A 7,031-nucleotide genomic window follows, 5' to 3' on the forward strand; every position below is an offset into this window, starting at 1 on the left:
ACATGACTTTCCCGGGGTCACACAGCTAGTTAGTATCCAAGATTAGATTTGAACTCAGATCGTCCTGATTCCAGGCCCAGCTCCCTATCCGCTGGGCTACGTAACTGGCTTATAGATGATGAGGAATGTTGGGAGCAAGCAATAGAAGACAGAGAAAGAAAAGAGAAAGGGTCAGCTAATGACATTATTCCATTCATTCACTCCTTTCATTTAACAAATATTTACTACAGTATTCCGTACTCTGGCAGATATGTTGTTAGCCTTTGTTGTTATGTTTCCTTAACTGTAAAATGAGAAGGCCGCTGTGGATGATTTCTAAGGTCCCTGCTAACTCTCTGAATAAGTCTTTGAGATTCTCCATCTCTGTGTGTGTGTCTAACTGGGCATGTGCCTCTATGAAGTTGGTGGGTGTGTTTCTGTGAGTGTAAACATTGAGCACTTGCAATGTGCTGGGGATACAATGACAAAAACTTAACTATCCCTGATCTCAAGAAAGTTACATTATACTGGGGAGACAAATACAAAATGTACAAAAGTAAATAAATAGAATGTATATAAAGTGATCCAAAGTGACTTTGAAAGGGAAAGAGCCCTGATAACTAGGTAGGGGAAAGGAAAGGAGATCAGGAAAGCTTTGGTATAGAAAAGGTGGCGCTAAGCTATATTTAGAAGGAAGTTAGGGATTCTAGTGGGCAAGATGACACGAAATGGTCTCTGCCTAGAAGGCAATTATTATTTTTTGAACCCCCTGGTGGTACTGGCCACTTGGAGTATTAGAATAAATCCAGTTTCTGCCGTTAAGAAGGTTGCTTTTAAGCTATATTCTAAGACAGGTAGACATGAAATCAGTTGAAGTACATTCACAACAATGTAGAAGTGATTGGCGTGCACTGATGGACAACACAGGCTGTGTGTGTTTGTGTAGGTGGGATGGGGGCTCAGGTGGTTTGGTCCTGGAATGAGATGAGATATCTCTTTGGGCTGCTAAGTAAATGATAGTCAGTGGGGGAGGCTTTTCCTGTGTAGGGGGAGAGAGAATCAAATGAGATAAGATTAAAAGGAGAATAGAAGGCTGGAGTGTCTGGGATGAAGGTGAGGGGGAAGAGGATGAAATGAGAGCAGACCAGATGGGGAAGTGGGGGGAGCAGAGACGGTGTGAGACTTTAGCCTGGAGTAATCTCAGTAGAGAGAACACCTCAAAGTACCAGGTTTTGAGACCTAAGCTGTCCATTAGCCTGCCAGAGCATTGAGGAAGGTGTGGACTTTATGGCTAACGGCCAAGATTGAGTTGGGGATTAATATGCCATGGGGGTGAAAGTGGGCTAAGAACCCAGGTGTGTGTCCTTAGCTAGACAAAAGATCATAAATTTAGAGCCATACTGGGGAGAGGTATAGCTGTATAGAGCTGGAAGGAAAGTTAGAAGCCATCTTGTCTAACCCCTCCATCTTATAGATTAAAAAACAAAAACAAAACCCAAAACAAAACAGCTGAAGCTCAGGAAGTTAAATGACCTTCTCAAAGTAGTAAGTATGAGAAATAAGATTTGAATCTCTGACTCCAGGGCTAATGGTTTTTTCACAGCACAAAATGGCAGCTAGGCAGCACTGGGGATAGTGTTAGACTTTGAGTTTGAGGTAGACCAGAGTTTGAATTCTGCCTCAGATGAGTTGTATGACCCTGGGTAAGTCACTTAACCTCTGTGAGCCTCAATTTCCTCATCTGTGAAGTAGGGATAATACTGGAACCCATCCCACAAGGTTATTTTGAAGAGCAAATAAGTTAATATATATCAAAGTTACCCTCCTTACCTAGGTTTGCAAAACTTAAAGCATTTTATAAATGCTAGCATAGGTGCTGTGAGAGTAGGAATGGTGACTTTTGTATCCCCACAGTGATTAATAGTGCTCTATGACTACACAATAATTGGGCACTTAATGCATACTAATTAACTGACTTCTTTGTGGTTGGGGGAGGGGAGGAGTGAGCTAGAAAAATTAAACAAAGGCCTTACTTTGTTTAAACATGTTATGTTTATGTTGTTATAGTTATGTTAAACTTTGTTTAACATAAATTAAACGTGGCCTTACTTTCAGATGGGACTGCAGTGGTCACTGTCAACCACTAGAGGGAGGTGGACACCAGCTTTTGGACTGCTCCTTAAGGCTGTGGAGGGTGGGGGCAGGGCGGGTTGGCCTAAGAATACTTCAGTGCCTCAGATGTAGTTGGGTCCCGCCCTGTCCTGAATCCCTGAAGCTGAGAACAACCTTCCTGCCCAGGCCTGTCCTTTGTCCCTTGGGCATAGGACACCAGATGTTTGTGTTTTCAGGAGCAGAAGCTTTCACAAGGGGTGGGCTTGGGGATTCTTGAGCCCTGACCCATTGGGACTCAGTCTTTATTCCAAGGTACGTATGGTTGTGCGCCCATGTAACCTATGCAGCCATCAAGGGTTTAGAACCATGGTCTCATAGCCATGTAGACCATACTCTTATCTGAATTCCACCTGGGAGGGGCAGCTACAGGGCTTCAGGTGTCTCAGTCCTCTTTTAGGACCCATATGGTTCCTGCAGCCTTTGCTGTGGTCAGATCTTGGGAGTGAGCCACCTTCCTTGCCCTTCTCTAGCAGCTATGACATCACCACCGCCACCTCCACCGCCACCTCCACCACCACCTCCACCACCAGCACCACCACCACCACCTCCACCACCTCCACCACCTCCACCACCACCACCACCACCATCATCACCATCATCACCATCATCATCACTTTCATCTTCCCTGCAGTGTGTTCAGAGGGCAGAGGCTCTGTTTTCCTGTTCTTTGTTCTGTCCTTAGGTCACTTTCATTAAGTCCCTGTGTTCCTGTCTCAGATTGGAAGTTTAAGGAGAGTAGAACTTTGGCCTTCCTCTGGATTCCCCTGTCTCTCCAACTCAGAGGACAAAGCAGTGTACACAGTGGACTCTGGTTTCTGCCTTCTTCATGTGGCATTATTTGTTGGCTGCTCCTAGGACCTGGATAACTCAGGGAGGCCAACTCACCCAGGTGCCTTGGAAGGTGCTTTGGAGGACTTTTTAAAAAAAATCTGTCCACATGTGTCAACAGCTAGTTAAATATGTTCTGATGAACATGTCAGGATAATTGAAGAAACTTTTTCTTCCTTCAGAAAAAAAAAGCCAACTTAAATTGATGTGTTACATGTAGCTGAGTGACCCTTAACCTCTCTATGCCTCAGTTACCTTACTTGTAAAATGAGACTCTAATGCCTCCAAGCTGCTCTCCTCACCCTGCCCCCATATAGTTCTAAGTCTATGATCCTATAATATTTGATTAGAGCTAAATGGGAGAGATTCATAAATTAGAATGATGCAGTCAGTATTGAAGAGTGGGGCTAGGAGAGGGAGGGCAGACTATAAATAGAGTTCATTAGATTAAAAAAAAAGAATGAAATTTTCTTTTTTTTCAGTCAACACAAAGCTGACTTCTTTCCTTCCCTCTCCCTTCCATTGTAATTTTCTTGAGGTTAAGGACCACTTTTCTTGATCATCTTCACAACTAAACTCATACCAAAGGTAAATGGACTTCTTTAGGGGGTAGTGAGCTACTCATCTCTGGAGGTCCTTACAGAGTTGTCTGGAGAGCAGCAGAGGAAATTTCTCTTCAGATGATCTCTGAGGCACCATTCAACTCTGCACTTCTGAGGTTGTACACACATATGAATCGCTTAACCTTTGTGAATTTACATGCTCTTTCCCCTGGTGAATTTGAAGAGGTCCACTCAGTTTTGATTGTGTGTTGATGGAAAGGGAGAAGGAGCAGAGAGGGGGAGTCCTGATATCAGGAGACCCCCTTCTCTGGGGTTTGGGGGGGGTGTAGGGTGTGTGTGGCAGAGGCAGCAGCAAGAGGAGGACAGATAGCTAGTGACTGAGCACAACATATCTGGGGTCTCAGCTTGGCTCAGGGGCTGGGGGCTCAGTAACTTAAGGCAATTCAGAGATGAGTGAGATTGAGTTTACAGTGAGAGGTATGCTAGTAGTAGTAGTAACATGACTTATTTAAGCTCACATAGATATTAAGTGTAAGGCTTCGAATTTGAACCTAGGTCTTTCTGACTGCAAATCCTTCCTATTGCTACCAATTCCCCCTCCCTCAAGGAAGTGTGATGTGGAAAGAGAGTTGGACTTGGAGTCAGTAGACTTGGGGGAGTGGGGGCTGATCCTAAATCCCGCCAGTGGTCCAAGAATGTTTTTCTGGAATGCTCTTGAAAATTTGAGATTGTTTTCCAACTCTTTTAAAAATAATGAAAATGGTATCTTTTATTCTTACATTGCCTCTTGTATTCACTCCTCCCCTCCTTCCAATTACTTTTAAAAATGACCTGTAACGGATGAGTTAAGAGAGTTTGCTAGCTGTGTGACCTTGGGCAAGTTATTTGACTTAGTCTTCTTATCTGAAAAATGAGAAGGTTGGATTATACGACATAGCTAATCTCGTTCTTTCCACTTCTTCCTTTTCTTCTTTGGAGACAACTGGGGTTAAGTGACTTGCCCAGGGTCATATAGCTACTAGGTGTCTGAGGTCAGATTTGAACTCAAGTCCTCTTTATTCCGGGGCCATGCTCTATCCACACTGTACCACGTAGCTGCCCCTCTATTTCAACATTCTGTGACTCCCTCCCACATACAGGGAAGAAGGGAGATGGAAATGCTTGGTCAAGAGTTTCTGTCCATTACTGAGCCATATATTTAGAGCTGGAAGGGCCCTTGGAGGGACCTTAGTCCAGCTTATTCATTTTTCAGATGAGGAAAGTCAGGCCCTAAGGGAACAATAATTTGAGAATGGGGCTGTGGCCTCTTTTCCAACCTCCCTTTCAGGCTCAAAGTTAGAGAACAAAACAGGAAGAGGGGAGTATGGTATGTGAATTTCACTCTGGTTCAGTTTCTAGTGACTCATTCACCCTCCCCCAGTGCTAGGGGGAAGTGTGTGTGTGTGTGTGTGTGTGTGTGTGTGTGTGTGTGTGTGTGTGTAGGGTGGGGGTGGGGGCACATTCCTGGCATATCAAGGGAGATGCTCACTGGGGCCCTGTGGGGGCAGGCCCAATACACTCACTGGTGGCTGTTTCCCGAGGCAGGAGAAGTCCCCAGAATAAGGCTGGATGCTGGGATGGGATTCTGTTTCCTCACCCCTTTCATTCTTCTCTCTTCTCAGTCCTCCCACTCCCCCAATCTGGGATCTTTCTCTCCCCAAGTCCAGTACAAAATCATTAAGTTGGAAGGAACTTGATAGCTCATCCTATCTGACCCTTCCATTTTATAGATGAGGAAACCGAGGCTCAGTGAGGTGAACACCCAGTTAACAGCAGAGTTAGGACTCTAACCCAGGTCTCTGGACTTTTGGTCCAGTGAGTTGTCCCACACCCCAGGGATTAGTATGAAAATGATCTGACAAGAAGGATGAGAATGAATTCTAGCTTCCCTTCCCCAAACTTACAACAAGTCTGATATTATACCAACTCCTCCCTTAGTATAGTCCTGGCCTTGAAAAATACGGACCTCGTCAAAAGAATGGTATTTATAGTGTTATGACACATTAGCCCATAAGGTACATTAAGGGAAAACAGACGGGTTGATTTCTTTTTCTCCCCTTCCAAACCTGGGCTCTGGATAACTGGCCAGTGGGGTTCCTTCTTTCTCCAAAGAGAGGAATGTTTAGATTCATGGTTGTTCCTACCACAATGGCAGAGCAATCCTGGCAAAGGGGACTTAAGCTGAACCTTCAGAGATTTAGACTCTCTGAACCTCAGTTTCCTTATCTTAAGAAGAGTGGTGTTAGAATTGGATTAAATGGCCTAGGCCCTTTGTGTTTAATATTTTATAATCATATGAAGTGGAGACGGGTCAGGATTAGTTTTTTTATATTAATTTATTCTTATTTATCAGCAATCACTTCCATATGCTTTTGAGTTTAAAATTTTTCTGCCCCTCCCTTCCTAAAACGGCACACAATCTGATATAGGCTATACATATACATTTCTGTTAAACACATTTTCACATTAGTGATGTTGTAAAAAAAAATGGAATGCTTCATGAATTTGCATGTCATCCTTGCGCAGGGACCATACTAATCTTCTCTGTATTGTTCCAATTTTTTTAGTATATGTGCTGCTAAAGCCATTAGTTTCATGATCTATATCCACAGTGTTGGAGTAAATAAGTAGATGAGTGAGCAGTTGGGGGAAGGACAAGATAATAATAGCACCTATATTATTAATAGTTTATAATATTAATAGTTAATCGTTAATATCTATATTATTAACATTGATCAAATCAATATAATTAAATTAAAAATATTATTATCATGGTTAATATTACTATGACCAAAATAATTATATTATTAATAGCTTTAAGGTTTACAAAACATTTTACAAATATTATCTCATTTGATAAAATAGCCCTGCAAGACAGATGTTATTATTCTCCCCATTTTACACATAAGAAGTTGAGAAAAGTGAAGGGACCCACACAGCTAGTAAGTATCTGAGGCAGAATTCAAACTTGAGTCTGACTCCTGATCCAGCAGTTTATCTATTACATGCTTTCTGGCTTCTCTGGCTGGAATAAGAAGAGGCCTCTTGGGGAGAGATGATTCCAGGCGGCTTGGTGTACTGGAAAGTGGGGTCAGGAGATTTGAGTTCCAATTTCAGCTTTATCACTCATCATTGTGATATTGGGTAAACCACAGCACCTCACTGGGCCTCAGTTTCCTCATCTTTAAGATGACATTCAGACATTCCGGTGGTTCATGTGACAAGTGTTGTTGAGCCAGGGTTAAGTAAGATTTCACTGTATAAGAAACTCCCTGGTGTGGAAATTCCCTCTACCAAATCCACACAGATGCCTTCTCTGCAACTTTTAGTAGTAGAGTTGTCTCAAGTATTGAGAGGTTGTGACTTACCCAGGGTCACATAGCCAGGATAAGTGTCAGTGGCAAGACTTGAACCCAGTGTCGTCCTGGGCTCTGAGGTCTAGAAAGGTAT

The 7,031-nt window shown here is 43.1% G+C and overlaps 1 non-coding gene across 1 annotated transcript; it reads right to left on the bottom strand.

Moving 5' to 3' along the window:
• Positions 1-6,062: 6,062 nt before the first annotated feature.
• Positions 6,063-6,169, bottom strand: LOC144455261 (U6 spliceosomal RNA). The gene has a single exon (XR_013483979.1). It is a non-coding gene; the product is annotated as a U6 spliceosomal RNA (small nuclear RNA).
• Positions 6,170-7,031: the final 862 nt, after the last annotated feature.

This window comes from Phascolarctos cinereus, unplaced genomic scaffold (genome assembly GCF_003287225.1).
Source record: "Phascolarctos cinereus isolate Bilbo 61053 unplaced genomic scaffold, phaCin_HiC Scaffold_1;HRSCAF=81, whole genome shotgun sequence".
Lineage (NCBI taxonomy): Eukaryota > Metazoa > Chordata > Mammalia > Diprotodontia > Phascolarctidae > Phascolarctos > Phascolarctos cinereus.